This window comes from Balaenoptera musculus, chromosome 7 (assembly GCF_009873245.2).
Source record: "Balaenoptera musculus isolate JJ_BM4_2016_0621 chromosome 7, mBalMus1.pri.v3, whole genome shotgun sequence".
NCBI classification, from domain to species: domain Eukaryota; kingdom Metazoa; phylum Chordata; class Mammalia; order Artiodactyla; family Balaenopteridae; genus Balaenoptera; species Balaenoptera musculus.
The window spans coordinates 77,546,570-77,566,841 of record NC_045791.1 but is presented as its reverse complement, the minus strand read 5'-3'; the positions used below and the strand labels follow the sequence as shown (position 1 = coordinate 77,566,841).

General features: G+C 38.0%; 1 protein-coding gene across 3 annotated transcripts in view; it reads left to right on the top strand.

Moving 5' to 3' along the window:
• The window catches only part of FTCDNL1 (formiminotransferase cyclodeaminase N-terminal like), a 130,043-nt gene that overhangs the window by 88,403 nt on the left and 21,368 nt on the right, over positions 1-20,272 (top strand). The gene's annotated exons all lie outside the window — the stretch shown is intronic.

The window sequence follows — 20,272 nt, the reverse complement described above, 5'->3', positions numbered from 1 at the left end:
AGCCCGCGCGCCTAGAGCTGGTGCTCTGCAACAGAGAAGCCACCACAATGAGAAGCCTGCGCACAGCAACGAAGAGTAACCCCCGCTTGCTGCAACTAGAAAAAGCCTGCACGCAGCGACAGAGACCCAACGCAGCCAAAGATAAACAAATAAATTAATTCATTTAAAAAAAAAAAGAAAAGAAAATTAAAGTCTTTTCAATCTTTTAATAGTTGTATGTCTTTCCTTTCATGCCATCTTCACCTGCCAGGTAGATGATGCTTTTTAGCTGGCGGTAGACTCCTAGCCAAACATCTTTCCCAAGCCTTTTATGTACCATCCTATTAACTTTTTTTTAGGAAACCCCATCTGCAACCAGTTACTGTTTCCTAACTTCTTAGGTACCTCTATCTTCATGAAGACCAACTGCTTTGGGAAAAGTAATCATTATGATTGATGTAGTCTGGCAATGACCAAGCGTTATAAAATTATATTGTTTCTAGTAAGTATAAAGAATTTTTGGTAATTGATAAGTATTATTCTGTCTACCCTACAATTGTGTTTAGTAGTTCACCTTCCTTCATGATATCCACTCCACTATTTCACAAGGATAAAAGCAAGATGAAAGAGCGAGATACAGAAGGAAGTCTTCAGTGAACCCTTTTAGCATCATTAATCGTGGCTACCTTTCATTGAATTCCAACTAAGTGTCAAGTACTATTATGTGATTTTCACAACAACCCTTTGGAGTAGATGACTGTAAAGAAATAAAATTCCCCAAGTTCTTTTTAGCCCACTGGGTCAGTCAGGAGCTTCCTCCCACCATATCCCATATTCTGTAGATTTATACTGCTCTAACCCTAAACAATGCCCTTGGACCCACATCCTCAGGACTTCAGGCCTCTCCTCCTAGACCTGGTCAGCATTTGCCTCTAGTTTCTTGTGATCTAGTGAGAAATTGTACATCCAGTTGGTTGAACATCCCCTTCCATGGCAGTTCCATAGGATGGCCCACCTCAGAATCCTGAAACTTCTTCCAGACTGTACTTCTGTACTCTTTTCTCACTTAAAATCTCTTTGAGATCTGTCTTTTACACAATTATCGTATACTGAATTCTTGCCCATTTATTCCTTCCTGTACCTGGAAGATCCATCAGCGTCTAGTTTCATAGCTTCCTCCCCTGGACTGTCAGTGTCTCCTCTGCAGGACTGATTCAGGGCTGCTAAGCACAGCCGTGCCTCAACAAGTGAGGAAGTGGAGGACGAATCGCCGCATCCCCAGATTTCTCCCAGATGAATTTCTGCGGATTGAGCCACAAAACTTGCTACAATTAATTGGGAGATTCCTGGAATCACTCTCACAGTCCTGAAAGAGCCACGATGTCTGTAGGACCCAGAATGGTCCCCGTCACTGTTTAAGTCAGGGAAGAATATTGCCACCAGATGGTGCCAAAACTGCAGCTAGCACCAGGGCACATCTGGATTGTGCAGTCAATACCCCAGAACTCCTGGCTGGCAGACCGCCGAGAGTCACTTGGGTTATTTGTTCTACTCTGAATTCACATCCCCACATTTCATGCAGTTATGTTTTTTGGGCTTGATTTGTTGAGTTGTGGCAGGGCTTTAATTGATCTCTTGTTTGGCTTGCTGGCTAGACTGTAAAGTCTCTGAGGATAAGGCTTCATCCACTAATATTTATTGAGCACCTACTGTATTTTAGTGGGGCAGATTTACCACAATGCTAATGAAACTTAAGCTACAAGTGCCCTCACTTGTGTGAAGTCCCTGTGAAGCCTGGGACAGGCCCTGGTAATAAGCTCATAGTGTTGTATGATTTTGTAAAACTTGCAAACATAAGATATTTTAGCCACAATTTGTTGAAACTGCTGTATATTCCCAATTATACTTTATTAAACTTCTCCTCATGACAGGTGGTATTGGAGTGGCCAGGGTCGGCCTCATGGACTTACAGCCTGTGCAGTAGCACGGTGTCCTGTGCTTGTCCAGTGCTCTGCTGTCACTGAAATTCTGAATAATTTTCCATTTGCACTGAGCCCCACAAATTATGTAGCTGGTTCTGGGAGTGGCCATGGGCATTTTTGGACCCAGTTAAAGGGAGGTTGAGTTGGGGATAATTAGGATTTAGTGCGATATATTTATGTGGTTCATAGTCACTTCCATGCGTAAAGTTACTGCCAACTCTCCCAGTGGGGGAATGGCTTCCAGGAATACTCCTCTCTCCCACTGCGATGGCTTACCCAGTGTTGTGACACACAAAGCAGGACCAAAAGGTTGTCACAAATGAATATGTCTTCTGGTACCCAGCACCAGAAATGCATAAGTTGTGGAGGAAAAACAAAAAACTGAGGCTCAGAGAGGTTAAGTAACTTCCTTAAGGTCGTACAGCTGCTAAGTTGCAGGACCAGGTTTCCATTTAGTCTGTCCTTTCTAAAGTTTGTGCTTTTTACCCATTGCTCTCTAATTTCTGGAGCAATGAATCATTTCCTCGGAAACATCTTCTTAGACCACTAGGTTAGGTTATAGACTTCATAATGCCTGTCCTTTCTTTCAAAGCCCACATCACAATAATTGAATTACTAAAGTAAATGTCATCATTATGCTTCACCTTCCATGGAGGAAGCCGTCTGTTTTGTTTACGGCATAGGGGCTCAGCATGTATAGTCAGTGAATTAGATCCTTTAGGTCTACTAATTTTCAGAGGTACCTTTGAGCAGCTTCTTGCTTCAAACACTTTTTCTCGCCTTTCCTCCTCTCCCCACCCCAGGTGGAGGTGGTGGAGGGGGTCCTGGGAACCACAAAACATTAGGCTCAGAGTTAACACCGGAGAGTGTTGGGATGGTGCAGTTGGTAATGGAGAGATGTTATCATTTACTCATTCTCACCTTCATGTGGCTGCCTGATACCCATTCTAGGTACCAGACACCCATTTCTAAGGGGGCGGGGGTGCTGGTCACATGTCATAAATGTATCTGTTTCATCGTTTTTATATTTTCGTAAACTGAGGCATCTTAAAATGGGGGAACACCTGTATCCAATTTTCCCCAGAATATGCAACTGAGTTCTCTTATACTCCTCATTTCAGATGAGGTTTTCTGATGACACCATCTGGGAAATGTCACTTTGATTAAAGTAAATATGCAGCATAGTTAACACTGGGAGCCTATGTGAATTTCCCTAAGTAGCCACATCTTACAGAAGCAGAAGGCAGCTGGCCCTTTGGGTTGGGAGAACTTAAGAGTGTTGTATTCCACGCTTTGGTGTCAGCCGAATGGCAGTGTGTGGCCAACTGAGCTCTGAAGGGTCTTGTATATTTTTCTTTTCTTACCATTGGGCATTTTTTTTTCTTTTTCAGTTTATTTTGTCACTAAGAAAAAAATATATAAAAATAAAAAACTGAGCTTTATGATTGCCAAGTTTTTCTTCCAAACTAAGAAAAGAAACCAGTTGTTGAAAAATATGATGAATGGCATCCTTTGTTTTATTTTCAGTTCAGCACATGAGGGCACTGCTGTTGGAATGAGGCCAGATTCCCCAGGCAGTAGGGAGCCTTGGGCTGAAAGGAGACCTAGTGATTTTGTGGGGAGGGGGTCAGGTTGGTGTGTCAGGATTTCCTCTCAGCTCTCGCAAACATCTCTTTGCTTTCTCACGTGCCCACCCCTCCTATCTTTCAGTCATTCTTTGTGTTTTCAGCACTTTCTACTGACCAGGATATTGTCTGTTTTGAAGGAAACACCACTGGTACAATGTGGGTCTTTCAGCCTTTAAGTTGTGGTTTTTGCACTTCCACAGCTACTGACTTATTTGACTGTGGGGTCATGTATGGTTGAGGGCAGTAGTCAGTTTTTAATGTGTAAGCAAACCCTGCGATCGTTAACATTATTCCTCCTTTATTGTTGTCTTGTCACCAAGTGGTTTGGGAGAGCCAAGGAGCAGAGTCTAAGTTCTTTGCCTGCAAGTCAACCTCAGAGTAGTCCCCTTCGGATCTTCCTCTGCCACCTGTCCACATGCTGGAATTAAGGGGAAGGGCTGGGTAGGAAGGACCACACTTTACTCTCAGGGCGGCAAGGGAAATGTCTCAGATGCCTTCAAAACATCCACATGTTCCTAAGAAATTAAATCTAAAATTGCTCTGTGGATTTGGGTAAACCATAACTCAGCAGAACCTGTAGCATTTCCCCAATTCAGAAGTCCCCTCTGGAAACTGTGTGTACCTTGGCTGGCATATTTAACTCATCTGTTCTAAATTTTGTTTGCAAGCGTGTTTTCCTCCCTAGACTGTGAGCTCTTTGAGACTGTTTTATTCACATTGGTAATACCAGTGCCTGGTGTGAGAAAAACTTTGTTGAATGAATTAATGGACAAATAACTGAATTCAGAACACTGGAGGTGGGTCAGAACTAGTCAACTCTTTAGGCATAGATGGCTTAATCGTTCATTATCAGACCTGAGGTTTTGTTGCATGAAGTTGAGTTACATTGAGGCGTTGCATTTAAGGGAAGGAACCGTTTGGAACTTCCGGGGAACAGAAAGTTTGACTCAGCTTATGTGTGAGGCTGGGGAAACAGGGTGGAGACACCAAAATTCTTCATGAAGACAGGCAATAAAGTGACTCCAGAATGCAAACACCTGACTCTAACTTCCCATGGAAAGATCAGCAGAGGGCAAAGTGTTAGTCTGAGTGCCTCCCACCTCTCCGTATTGTCATTACTCTTAGATTCAGACCGTCTCTTAAATGCCCTGTGATCCACTTGTACACTCTTTAAACAAAAATGATGCCAGGTTCTGTTCTGTGGTTACCAGATTGGAGCTTTTCTCTCCCTGCTTCATTCAGTTAATTGAGCTGTGCTGGAAGGTTCAGTAATTTATTCTATGGAGTCTTTCTGTGCAAACAACCGCAGGCTGAGGGAAGGAGACTTAGCTAAATCTCTCAAACACTTGAAATGCAGAATTCATGTTTTGGAAAACACCAGTGAGTCAGTGTCCTCAAATGTCATCAATAAAAGACAGTCTCCATCATCAGCGTTTCATTCTCAACTGAGCTCAGAGTTGCCTCCTCTTATTGCTTTTTACGTGTTTGCAGTATCTCATTCTTTCCTTGATTCTGGATTTTCACACCATATGGCCACATCTTTAAGTCATTTTTCAGCTGCTCTATTAAATAGTAAAATGAGATTCAGAACAGATTTCTTTGATTTTAAAATAGCATTTTGAGTTTGTGACTTTTTTGTAAATAAAAAAAGAAGTAAAGCCCTTAAAAGCATGAAATTTCAGGTATTCCTACCCAGACAGTGGAAGATGTGGCTTTTTACTTACTTAGACTAAATAGATGTTTATCTTGTGGAATTTCAACTGCAGTATAAATTGATTCATTCATCCTGCATATTGAAATTCATTTCTACTTAAATAAGATTTAGCCTCCACTGTTGCTAATGAACGTAGATTGAAAATGAAATTGAAAGTATATCTTTTATAGCTATTCAATATCATATTTCTCATTAGAAATGATTACTATAGCTTATGAGCAAACATACTACCTATCAATAATGCTCTATTGCTATAATTGTGGTTGTGATTCTAATATTTAATAAAATAAAATGTAGGATTTGTTTATATTTTACTTTTTTTCTGGAATATTTAGTGTCAGTTTCATGAGAAGCTGCAAAGGAGAGAGTATTACTGCTCACATTTAGATCTCACCAGTGTAGAGTTGATCCAGGTGGCTTAAAGCATTGAGTCCTACAATTTAATACAGTTTACTTTTTAAAGGATTAGACATTTAAAAGGCTATTAAATATTTACTGCTTGTTTTCTGAGCCAGAAGGGGCATTTTGGGGTAAACAGATTGGTTTTCTTTTGTTTTTTTAAAGAATAGCACTTAAAGAAAGAAAATCGCTACATGAACAAATTCTGTAATATGAGTAAATTTGCCATTGATCCAGACTTTAGCAGCAGGGACTGTGTCAATCACAATTAATCAGCTTATGAGTATGTGATCTGAAATCTTCAATTACCCGTTAAAATCTAGGCATCGACTTGAAGAAGTGACTGACCTAGAGCTGATTGTTTACAGTTAAAATCAAGTGCACTCAACATCCAGAAGGTCAATAGTCTCTTAATTGTAATCCAATGAAGTCAGTTTTAGGTAGTATACAATTTGTGAGTTTTATAAATACAGTTCACATATTTTTACTCCGATGATGATATTATTTGCTGGGGAAAGATGCTTCAGTTAGGGATGAGTCCACTGAATGAGAATATTTTGTTTACTACTGATTTTTTTTTAGTCATTATTTAATATGATACATAGGAAAGTAGCAATTTGGAGCAGCCATTCTAAATAATTCAGGTACAATTATGCTTTTTCTGAATTATTTGGTATATTCATTGTTTTTATTGTCACCATGATGAACTTACACCAAATTTTAAATGACAGTAACCAAAAAGTAAAAAATTATTTTTAATCCTGTTTAAAATGTTAAAAATCACAGTCACTTCATGTGTTCTATTGTGTCTTTTTTACAGCATAAATCTCTGGAAGACATAGAAGATATCACCCAACATGTAGTGTACCATTTCTAGAATGTAAAGATTGTCTTTAATAAGCTACAATTCAGAGGGCTGCATGTTTTCCACAAAGCAAAAATCACCTCTCAGCATTTACTAAGCACCTAAAAGTTATTGGTGGTAGAAAATCATATAGACACGGAGCTTTTTCCTAAAAGCTTGAAATTAAGAGAGACAGAACTCAAACAAGTAAAAAGAGGATGAATGACAGTGTGCTATAGACAGATCAGAGGGACAAGCATTCCCCAAACTCTGCATTGTCATTTTCAGCCTGAAAGTGAGCACAGAGATCCCCTCCTTGAAGGAAATCCCACAGTGGGTTTGGAAGAGGTGCCAGTCTATTGGTGCTTTCAGGTCATTACCTGGCAGGAGGCAGCTTATTCTTCTCAGAAAAGAATTTATTCAATAACTGTTTATTGAGGATCTTCTGTGCGTCAGGCAGTGTTTGTTCTAGGAGATAGAGCTGTGAATGAGACAAGGCCCCTGCCCTCAGGGAACTTGCTTTCTAGTGATAGTCTACAAATAAGCAAGTAAATAGAAAAGCTGTCATCTGATGCTAATTACTACATAGAAATAAAAAGCAGAATACGGAGGATGTGAGGGTCTAGGGTGTGTTTGCATTTTTGTAAGATGGCCTATTTGATAGATGCCTTTTGAGCTGAGATAGGGCAGAAAGAACACAGTGTACTTGTATGGAAGAAAGGCAAGGCAGTAGGACAGCTGGAATAAACCAGACAAAACCTTCCTGTCTAGTTACCTTGTACTGAGTGATCATGTTTGACACAGCATCACAAGTGCGGAAGAGACAACTTACAAGAGTATTCAGGTCAAAGGGTCCCTGATTCTCCAGTAAATACCATTCTAGAAAAATAATTTTGCCCTCTACTATTTATTGAATGCCTGTGTGGCAGGTGTTGGGTTGGGCATTTTGCAACAGTCCAAGTCGAAATTTTTCTTTAGGCACACTTGAAAATATAAAAAATTTATGGGAAAATAAAAATTTGCCAACTCCCACCTTTTCTACCAGTCTGTACTCAAACAGATAATATTAATGAGATTAATGCCCATTACTATTCATCTGGAATTATACATTTTTTAGGGCATCTGTATTTTCAGTGATGAAGTTTAGGGATTTCTATCCATCCAAGACATGTCAGGTGGGGTACTGATTCATTTGAACATCAGTGTATGGAAAAGTGATCTTCAACTGGGATGATTAGCGATGCAGATTTTCCTCTTCATGTGGCTCCTTTCTGTAAGGTTTTGGCCCTACACTTTGAACTAACCTTGCAGAGAAAAAAACAGTGATAGCAAAGTGAAGTGCACATATAATGAGTATCTGTTAAAATAATAGCTCTGGAAAGAAACTGAAGTTTAATGCAACACAGGAATTTTCTCTACTTCTTTAGCAGATTCACATTACAGCTGGTTTTAGGTCTTGGCCCAAGTGGTTGTGTGTTCTTGATGTCAGTGCCATATGTTTAGGGGGACATATCACTCCAATAGCCATTTAGACCCTCTCTTCATTCATGTGTGCTCTGCATTTATTTTAATACTGGATTCTGCTTTTTTAAAATGAAAAGGTCTAGATCAAAAATTGGCTTAGAGTTTTAACTGTCTTTGTAATCAAATCATGGTTAGCTTTGAAGAATGGATAAGCTTTTGTGGTAAAGATTCACAAGGGCAAAATGACTGTATAAATGTACTTCACCAAACTTCAAAAATACTTATCCCTTCCTTTGTTCTCTAGTTTGTTTTTGGTAATTTTATTATTTTTTAAATGGACGATGAACATTCATATATGTTTTATGTTTCTGTCAGTTGCTTCTCAAGTAAATATCCCTCTCCTCAATCTATTCCCAGGCAACTTGCATTAACCCCCAGAGGGTTTCTATGGAAAACCAGACAAGAACTATGCCTTGGGTTATATGTCCTTTATTCCTATCTCACCTAATTTATTATTATTTTTCAACCTCATGTGTTATTTACATTTCCAACAGTCTTGTTATGTTTCTGAGGGAACTTTGGACAGAGAGATACTTGCAGGCGGTTTGAGGTGTTAATTTCACATGTACAAGCGTGGCGATTAGGATCAAGGCCTGTCTCCAGTAAGAGAAAGGAACTTGAGTCCTCTTGCAGGGAGATGAAGAAAGCCTCATTTCATCACTTTCCCAGGGTCTCCTCTGGCCATTGTGTGATTCCAGAAGCATTTTGAGGTCACTGTGTTTGTGTGTGTGCCCCTGAATCCATCCATTAAATACAAATCAAAGAATTCTAAATTTAATAACATATTTGAGAGTACAATGAGAATCTAGAGAGAGAAAAAAAGATGTCTTCCTTAGTTTAACCAGAATTGATGATTAAATTACTTGTGCTTGGTACTAGGATATTTGAAAATTTAAAAAACAGTCCACATGGTTTTTGTCTAAGATCTAGCTTTGGATACAAAGTATGCACATATGGAGTAATTAGAGAGCAATTTGAAGCAGTACATGGACACAAGAAGGAGATAAATCTCTATGCTGGGCATAAATGGTCTGTAGAAATAAGAAATCATCAGAGGAAATTCAATCAGTTTTTCAGGAAACATAAATTATTGAGAAGGGTGAGAATATTGAAGAATGAGATAACATAAGCAAGAGCACAGAAATAGGAAATAAACGGTACCTAAATGTGCTGTTGGTAGGCATGTATGCAGTCAACACTGAAGGTCTAGAAAGCCCCAGGCCTTGGTTTTTGCCCTCAAGGAGCTCATAGTCAGCAGGGAGAAGAGTATGCAAGCCACCTAATATAGCAACAGTAAGTGAGAATAGATGGTAAGAGTAAAAAATCCTGTGCTACTGGAGGGAGTCTGGGCAGGCTTCTTGAAGAAGGAGGTAAAGTTTGAAGAACGGGACAGGCACTTTCAACAAAAGGAATACCAGATTTGGTTGGATAGACGTGATCTCTAGTGAGAAACAATCTTCCATGCACTTTAAAATCTAGTATCAATTATTTCTAAATTTAACGAAAGACCTACTACTTTGTGAGACCTTGTTGCACAATTGCTTTGGGACTTCATATTTGTGAAAATTGTCAATTCATCAAGTGTAATGGAAAAATTATAATTTTCCCCAAATTACATCTTCCATTATTTTTTAGGTTTTTAGGTTTTTTTCTTTTTAACAAAATTCACAGTGAATTATTTTTTATACATAAAATTGTAAGGAGAAAAAAGACAAAATTTATAATGGAAAACCCTCCACATTATTTATCTACATGTTTTTATCTTCTAAAGGGGGTAATATAGTTAATTCTTCTAGTACCACTATGAAAATGAACTCACATAAGTGATGTGATTTTTCAAATCTGATAGCGTATACAAATACAGTGTAGCATATAGTATATACAAATAGGTATATAGGTATACCTGTGTGCATATATATGTTTGAAAAGGACACCTTATATTTGCATGTAGCCTCTCTCATCACCTTGTACTGTAGCATCAAAATTTTTTCTTTATACTCTTAGTCCTTTGGAAACCACAGTCATCAGAGTAAACAAAATAGATGGCCTTTACTGTATAATATTACACGGATTTAACATAAATTTCACATTATGTACAATGACACTATTAAATGTGTTAATACAACACATAAAATGACCAATTCTCTTTAAATTTTAATGTTTAGCATATTTGTTTTGATTGTACGTGTGGGAACTATGAGAACAGCTCTGCAAAAATACTTTGCAGGTTACCATAGTGACTAAATTGTAGTGCTTTATGGTGTTGTCCTTCCCCTGGGTCTTACTTCAGTTTCATGTTTTTTCAATCACAATCCAATAGGTGACGTTTAGATTTTCCTGTTCAAAAAAATTTTTTTTTGTATACTCACATATAGGTTTATAACTTTACATAAATGTATAATTTGATCATGTTCACACTCTTAAAGTAAAATCTCCTTTTTCTCTTCCTCTTTTTGCTGGGTCCCCACATCTCACTTCTCTTCTTCCTTCCCCCAGTAGGCAGTGTTAACAAATGATAAGTATCCTTTCATTTTTCCCCTCTGTTTTCATACAACTATATACAGACCTATATATGCATTTACAAAAATAAAGCAGTATTTCATGGAAATCCTTCCAAATTAATTGATATACAATAGTTCCTATTTATTCCTTTTAATGGCTACTTAATATTCCATGTGGTAAATAGGCCATAATTTATTTAACCGCTTAATTTCTATTTTTTCTACTATAAATAATGCTTCAGTAAACATCATTGTACATTTGTCCTCACTGGTGGTGTTTTTATTTCTATGGGCTAGAGTCCAAGAAGTTGGGATTGCAGGGTCAAGGAATATATTATGTATTTTAAATTTTCATAGAAGTTACCATGTTACTTTCCCGAAGGACAGTAATACGTTATTTTCATACCTAGCAATACCTGGGAGTATCTTTTCTCTGTGTCCCTACCGCGATAAGTGTTATAATTCTCTTTAGTTTTTGCTACTCTGATAGGTGTAAAGTAAAATTTTATTGTTGCTTTAATTTGCCTCTTCCTGACTGTTAGTGAATTTGTTGGCAGACAGTTTGGATGAGTTTAAAGAATATGTTTACTGAAAAATTGTATCTATATAAGAGTTGCCTATTCATATCCTCACCCATTTATTAGTTTCTGCCTTTTAAGAAAAATCAAATTGTGAGATCTCTTTGTATATTACAAACATACCCCTTTGTATATCATCTCTGATGCAAATATGTTTTTTCTATATCTATTGTTTCTTTCTTGCCTTGCAGATGTTTTATGCATTACATAAGTTAAAAAAATTTTTTTTTCTTTTGCCCACACCATGCTGCATGCAGGATCTTAGTTCCCCAACCAGGAATCGAACCCATGCCCCCTGCAGTAGAAGCACAGAGTCTTAACCACTGGAATGCCAGGGAAGTCCCTAAAATTTGTTTTTTACATAGCCCTTCAAAAAGTATTTTAAGATAAAATTATCTAATTCTTTTCCTACCTCCCCAAAACAAAATCCTGTTGAAATTCTAATTGGAATGGCATTACATTTAATAATTGACATTTTTATGAAATTACGTCTTCTCAATCAAGAACCTGGTTTGTCCTTCCACTAGCCAGACGTTATTTGACATTTTTCAATAGTGTTATGGTCCTTTTCAAAGAGGTCCTGTATCTTTCTTGGAAAATTTATTCTAAGTATTTTATTGTTGCTACTATAAATATATTTATCATTTATAGGTACCTAAATGGAGAAAAGATGTTGATATTTAGATATTTATCTTATATCCAGCTATCTTGCCAATTTTGTTAATTCTAAAGGTTTTTCTTTTTTTAAACTTGCATTTCTCATAGGCTTCCTGGTCATGCATTCATATTACCAACAGAAAATACATAGTTTTATATCTTCTTTTCTAATTTTTATACTAGATGTTTTATTTTCTTCAAAAATCCTCAAGACAGGATTAAATAATAAGGAAGATACTGAACATATCTGCTAAGTTCCTAATTTTAATTAAGATACTTGCAATGTTTTGCCATTTAGGATAATATATACTCTTGATTTTTAGTAAATTCTATTGTAGGTTATTTTCTTCTATTGCTATTATTCTTAGAGTTTTTATAATTGGAGATGCCTGTTGAATCATCAAATATCATTTTGGCATTTATTAATATTTTCAATGATTTTTTTTCTTAAATGTGTGGATGTAAGTATTTATGTGATAGATTTTCTGACATTAAACCACTTTACATTCCTTAAATAAACTGCCCTTAGTTGTATTAACTACTCCTTTGGCACATTGGTTCTATTTTTGCTAATATTATGTTTAGAATTTTACCCATATTTATAGTGAAACTGATCTATGGTTTTTTTCTTTTTTGTTACCATCTTTAATAGATTTTGATATTAAAGTTATGCTTGAAATAAATTCAAGAGCTTTCCATCTTTTGCTATAGTCTGGAATAATTTAAGTGTGTTTGCAACTCTAATTGTTGAAAGATGGGATAAAACCATATTGCCCTGTTGACTTTTTCAAAATGATAGCTCTCTCTGTGGTAATTATCATATTTAAGTTTTTACTTTTTAGGTTGATTTTGGTGATTTGTATTCACTTAGGAAATCATCCATTTCCTCTAGATTTTCAAATTGTTTGCTATGAAGTTACATATAGTATTTTCATAATTTTTAATCTCTTTTATACCTGTGGTTAAAATGCGTCCTGTTTCACTTTTATCACTATCTGGCTTTTGAGTATTTTTTTAAAATAACTTTATAGGTCTTTTCAAAGGATTAACTGTTTATGATATATTTATCCTTTCCATTTTTTTGTGTGTTCTATTTTATTACTTTATCTCTTGTTATTATTGATTCTTGCTTCCTAGTTTCTTTAGGTTTATTTTGTGGTTATTTTCCCAGTTTTTTGAGAGAGAGCACTTAATTCTTTAATTTTTAGCCTTTTTTCTATAAAAACAAATAATTTAAGGCCATAAATTTTCCTCTGCAAAGATCTTGCTGTATCTTTTTTAAGTTTTATAATCTAAACATTTCTGTAATCTAATAATTTCTCTTTTTACTTCATCTTCAGGGTTTATTTAAAAGAGTGTTTTTAGATTTCCAAGTTGCTGTGATGATTTTGGTCATCCTTTTATTATTTACTTTTTAAAAAAATTTATTTTATTTATTTATTTTTGGCTGCATTGGGTCTTCATTGCTTTGCATGGGCTTTCTCTGGTTGCGGCGAACAGGGGCTACTCTTGGTTGCAGTGTGCAGGCTTCTCATTGCAGTGGCTTCTCTTGCTGCGGGGCACAGGCTCTAGGCGCGCGGGCTTCAGTAGTTGTGGTACGTGGGCTCTAGAGCACAGGCTCAGTAGTTGTGGCACACAGGCTTAGTTGCTCTGCGGCATGTGGGATCTTCCCGGACTAGGGCTCGAACCCGTGTTCCCTGCGTTGGCAGGCAGGTTCTTAACCACTGCGCCACCAGGGAAGCCCTATTATTTACTTTTAATATTATTACATTGTGATCATAGAGTATGCCCTGTTAAAATTTCTACTTAAAAACAGTCCTTTTCCATAGCATTCCTTTCTTTCCCTTCCCTTCAGCACTCCTGTTCTCATTACCTATTCATAATGTTTTGGCTATTATTCTCTAATGCAGAAGTCACATTCCTTGCATGGAATGAAAATATGCAATGCTTACAATTCCAATTTTGCATTTAGTGGTAATGGCACTGTCACCACAAGGATACAAAACAAAGTTATGTCCTTGGAAAACATATGTATTCGTATGTATTTGTATAATTTATACTTTTATTTAAATATGAAAATATTAAAATTGGCTATCTGTGAATATGTACTGTGTTTTATTAAATCTAAGATCCATTGAGTCTAGGTCATATCATTGTTTTTTTTTTTACCATTGAGAAAGAAGAATTTCTGCTGCTTGGATAACTCAATGACTCGATGCTTCTTAGCACTTAGAATCTTGTACTTAACGATTGCTTTTAGACTTCTTTAGACATAGATTTTTTTAATTGAAGTATAGTTGCTCTACAATGTTGTGTTAGTTTCAGGTGTACAGCAAAGTGATTCAGTTACACATATATATATTCTCCTCCAGATTCTTTTCCATTATAGGTTATTACAAGATATTGAATATAGTTCCCTGTGCTATACACTAGGTCCTGGTTGTTTATCTATGTTATATATAGTCGTGTGTATCTGTTAATCCAAAACTCCTGATTTATCTCTTCCCCCCCACCCCCCTACTATCCCCTTTGGTAACCACTAGTTTCTTTTCTGTCTGTGAATCTGTTTCTGTTTTGTAAATAAGTTCATTTGTACCATTATTTAGATTCCACATATAAGTGATATCATATGATATTTGTCTTTCTGACTTATTTCACTTAGTATGACAGACTGATTTTTAATCATGTATTACTCTTGCATAGATAAAATTGAATGTATAAGTGGAATAAATTAGATGAAGTATTCCCCAAACTTCTTTCACATTCAGAGTCTGGCTTTTCTGAGTCACTTTGAAATCATAGTCATTGATAGTCATATATGTTTTTATCACAAAATATCCTCTATGACATTAAGATGCAAAATATTTTAAAAGAATGCTTCACTATTATCTCTGAGATCTCCTCCCAAACCTCTGACAGCAGTTCTACAAGTTTTGATAAACATGCATGTGGTAAATAATGAATCATCATGTTGTACACCTGAAGCCAATTTGTTATATCAACTATGTATCAATTTTTTAAAAATGCATGTGGTAGGCAGAATAATGGCCCCCAAAGGTATCTGTATCCTAATCCCTGGAAGCTGTGACTAGATTACATGGCAAAAGGGAATTAAGGTTGCAGTTGGAATTAGGTTGCCAATCTGCCAACCTTAAAAATATTGAGATTATCCTTGATTATCTGTGTGCGTCCGACCTAATCACAAAGATCCTTAAATGTGGAAGAGGGAGGCAGAATAGGAAGTGAGAGTGGTGCAGTGTGAGAAGAACTCGACCCATCATCACTGGCCTTGAAAGTGGAGGAAGAAGGCCGTGCGTGAGCCAAGGAGAGAGGGCAGCCTCTCAGGACTGGGAAAGGCACGGAACTCCCCCAGAGCCTCCCTAAAGGAACGCAGCCCTGCTGACACCTTGATTGTAGCCCAGTGAGACCCATTCCAAACTTCTGGACCCCAGAATGGGAAGATAATAAATTTGTATTGTTCTAAGGCACTAGTTTTGTGGTTTTGTTGAACAGCAATAGAAGACTAAAACAGTGTGCAAGCAATGATAATATTTCAATACTGACCCCTGGCTGACGGCAAGTTGAAGACATACCCTGAGACATTAAAATGTGAAAAATATTTACCTTGAAATTGATGAAATATGGTAAATGTATATTAAACAGGTGTCATAGGAAGGGTCATCTTAGCAATTGTGACTGTGGACTTAAGATGGTCTTGTAATACTCAGAATCCAGTTAGACATCATTTAATGTCTGAGGTAATTGTGTCACTGCCAAATCAGAAGAATATGGAAAGAAGTGGGACTCCATCAAGTTAAAGGTCTTTAGGGCTAGGTGGGAATATATGTAAATACCATAAGAGCCAAAAAAATAAGAGTAAATTAATCAAGTGATATGGTAACTGGGATATGGGCTAAGTGTAACCCTCTTTTAAAGTTCTGGAGCCCCCCATTATACACTATAAACAATTCTGGAGGCAGCCTATTGTCCCAGACAAGAATTGGGACAATGTTCACGCCTGTGGTCATTGCACAACCTCACAATCAAGGGTGTGACACAAAATTGTTTAGGACAACATTATTGTTCTGTTGGTGACTAAGCAGCATGAAATCCAATCGTGAATTACTGCCAGTAATAGCTAAAACTTTATAAAGATGTAATTTGAAATAATATCTACAGGTTATGAATAAAAAGCACTACAGTTTAAGAATCTCTAAGGTTTCAGAGACCCTTATAGAAAGAAAAGTATCTGATGATATATAATAATTCAGGTCACTCACATTTGAGATCTGTGAAAATACTTAAGAATATGCTCTAACCAAACAGTGAGTGAAGCAGGATAGATAAGTCAAGTTAGGGAAGATGAAAGAACAAACAGTGGTGAGAGCAAATTTTTCCACTTCATCATATGGTTGGGAAATCCTAATTTTTAGCTTCAGATGAGTAGCATCAAGTATTCTTCCTCTTCTTATTTCTGTTCAAATGAATATCAAACTTCTCCAGCATTTCTAGTTAACTGGGCATGTGTTCTAACTATTCTTTGGCTACAAATCACTCTTCAGTGGTGGTGTAGATGCTGTTTTGAACAACTCAGATCCCTCTTTCCAAAAACCCTCAGTTCCCAGCTGCTGAGACAGTTGGTTGCTGACAGCTCACAGATGAGTTTCTCCCAGCAATTGCCCCCAGACAAAGGGAGATGCCTTGCCCAAGTCACGCTTCCTCCCTGGAAAGAGCCTACATCATAACTGGTTGATGTGTGGTACAGAGCCCCAGCCTCCTTGCCTCAATCTCAACAACTCTGAGGGAGTTTCCCAGGTCCGATGGCCCCCAGTGGATTGACTGAGGCCTCTATTACAACTGCACTGCCTTTAAACTTCCTCGGCCTAATCCTGCTCCCTTTACCCCTGACAGGTATCCTCAATAAACCAGCATGCAAATCCCAGAGTCTCAGAGTCTGTTTCCCAAGCAACACAATCTACAATGGGGATTTTGGAGCTGAATCACGTGCCACTGATTGGCAGTGAGGACCCCCCATCCCTGGTGTTAAATGGAGTGCCAATAGCCCCTGGCATACAGTTTGGGTGCAAATCATAAACTTTACCTAGTGGTGAGCAAGGAATTGATATGTGTAGACTGGAATGCACTGATGGAGGGATATTGCAGGCATTTGAGAATAGGAATTATAAGAATTTTGGAATCAGACTGCTGTTGCTGACAACCATTGATACATCAGGGCAAGGCACGTTTGAGGGTAGTTACTCACCAAGTGGGCCTACTTGGTAGCATATAATGACATTCTCATTTCCAGTCATTGGAAGGCAGAAAAGGCTAAACAAGGGCAATGGAGCATCAACACCGATTTAATTCTCAACCCTGAGAGTTTGGCTACATTGAATTTAAGGCCGCAGTTGGGATGGAGTGGGACCCTGAGACTTGGAATGGGGACGTGTGGGATGATGCCCTTGAAAATCTTGAATCTGCAGATTTATCTGAACTCTTTAGGTCTGCAGAAGTGGCCCACTCCTCCCTGTCAAAGGCTGGCATTCCCTTCCTTGTTTGCAAAGTCTTCTTTATTTCAGCACAATATGCACCTCAATCAGAATATACCCTACCTGCCTGCAGGCTACCAGACCAATAACTCGGTGATTTACAGTATAACTTGGCTAGAGAATGGCTAGATCTGCTAAGGAAGGAGAGGAATTGTATCCAGAAGGTGCTGCAGGACCCAGTTCACGTGTTTGGGCAGTTGTTCCACTAATGTGTAGCAGAGCCCGAGGGCTCCAGCCTCTGTTTGGTCCAACAGAGACACACAGGTTGGAATTATGAGTGTGCACGTGGGTAATGGATGGATTTTCTCTATGAAATGATTACACCAGGCCTAGATAATTGGCAAGAACACTTACATTTTCCAGTAAATTTGAGAAGTTTAGATTCCTTGGCATACCAAATAACCCTTCTAGAATATGTTTCGCTTCAGCTTTCTAGTTCTAGTCTTGAAATTTTACTTGAACGGACATTAATAAAGTCTTTTGCTCAGATGATGTAGCCAACTTACAAAAAAATTCACTCTCTGTGTAACTATGACTTGAAAATAGCAGGAGATATTTCAGTTGGCTTTCTCTTTACTTAAATTAAGGAAAGCAGTGCTGTGTGAAATCTTTGTTTTGCAGTCAATCTTTGCACTCATGAACTTGGAGAGGTGCCTTTTAAGACTGAGCGAAGGTTTCAGTTGTAATCTGATGGAAAAGTACCTGAGCAAGTGCTCCTTCTTAGTAAAAAAAACAGTCCTCGTGATGATCACTTGATACGTATGTCCAGTGATAGAGGTTTCTTTAGCCATTATAAATGCACTTCATAGATCACTGGAGTTGGTAAAAATTGTTTGCCTCTCACAGGAATTTGCAATTACACTAGAATGTCATCATTTCAGGAAACTATAAAGCAATGAACATGTTTACTTTCAGCCACAGAGGAAAAAAAATATCCTGAGAACCAGATTTTCTTGGCAGTTTGAGGCATTTATTAGAAAATCTGTAATTTCTTTTTTGTACTCCCACACTCAGTGGGCATCCCCTTTAATGGAGATATGTCAAGCCTGTAGAATTATATGGTACATTCTGAGCTTGCTTTGCTGGGAAAATAAGACTCAGGACTTAATTTATAAGCTTGTTGAGTTCACCATCCTCCTGGCTCCCTGGAAGGAGGAATTAAAGTCTCATGATGGCTTAAAGGGGCCTAAAGTGCTCTCAGGTGCCCTTAGACACTCAGAATGGAGGGCACTGAATTTTGACACTGGTATTTTTCTGTTAGTAACGTGCAGTGCAGAAAGGTTCTCTGCAAAGTTAGACTCTATGGGAACTTTCTGGGTCATCCCACTTGATGGAGAGTGTCTCTATTTTTATGCATTTCTACTGTGTTCCCAATTTTCTATTCCTCCCCACCTAGAAACATACCAGCTTCTAGGTGGTAATTTCTTCAAATGTGCTCTCAATATGGAGAGAAAAAGAATTATTCATGTGTTAGGAGATAAGGCCTAGCTCCTCTCTAGACCTAGAAATGCACCCACTGGCCACATTCCAGTTGCTGGCTGTGCTGTCCTGGGTCAGTGTCCACTGTGCATGGTGGTGACTTCAAATGGACTTCCTGTTTAAGTGCAGGTGTCAGCAATTTTAATCCAATAGGCTTTATACCTACTTTGGTTAATATTTCTTCTTCTTGCTTCACTGGTTCTATCATTATGTTTTTTTATATCCACTAAACTGACTAAAGTCTGCATACCCTTTTGCAACAGAGTCTGACTCCATTTTTTGATCTGTGGTTGCTGAAAACTTTTAAGCCTCAATGCTCCTTCCCCCACTTGCACCCCACATCTACACATCCATGATAAGAAAGTCTGGATGCTTTGGTGCTGGAGGGAGGTTCAAAACATGCAAACCCCTGCCTGTGTGGGAACCCTCACCCTGGCCTCACCCACTCACCACCATAAAAACCCCAAGCCAGTCCCTTTTCCAAATTCTCTTGAGCCATTTTCAGATCTGCTTTGGAGTTGCCCTGCTCTCCCCAGAAAGCTTTATCATGTGAGTATGATGGTCATTTTATTTTATTTTTTGCGTCAACATAGCTAGGCCACAGTATCCAGATATTTTGGCAAACATTATTACAGATGTTTCTGTGAAGGTATTTTTAAAAATGAGATTAACATTTAAATCAGTAGACTTTGAATAAAGCAGATTATCCTCTGTAATGTGGGTGGGCCTCATCCAATCAGTTGAAGGTCTTAACAGAAAAAGACTGACTTCTCTTGAAGAAGAGGGAATTCTGCCAGGACCCACCTTCAGACTTGAACTGTAGCATCAGCTCTTCCCTGGGTTTCCAGGCTGCCAGCCTACCTTGCAGATTTTGGACTTTCCAGTCTCCATAATTGTCTGATCCTTAAAATAAATCTCTCTCTCTGTCTCTGTCTCTCTCTCTCTACACACACACACACACACACACACACATATCCTATTGGTTCTGTTTCTCTGGAGAACCCTAATACAGTGAGTAATCTTTTTCATTTACTTTTGGTGTGTGTGTGGCATTATAATATCTTAATATCTGAACCAAATAGTGGGTGGGGTTCACCCTGTATCTACAAGAGTGTCCACAACATCTTTAGTGGTAGAATATTTTGTTTTTATTTCCCAACCTTACCTTGCCCAGTTGACTCTTGGGTTGTGTGCAGTTTTGGTAACGTGAGACACAGAGAGGGACACAGAGAGAGACCCAAGTGATGCTCATGAGGCCAAGATGTTTAATTAAATCCCATACTTGCATGGGAAACTCTCAGTGCTCAGGATTATATGTCATTGGATAACAGGTAGTGTCCCTGCCATCTGTCACAGGACTTAGGCTGTTAGGCTGATGGAGCTGGCAATGCGAGTACAGTAGAGGAGCATGGTTAAAACCGAGACGGATGTTGTGAGA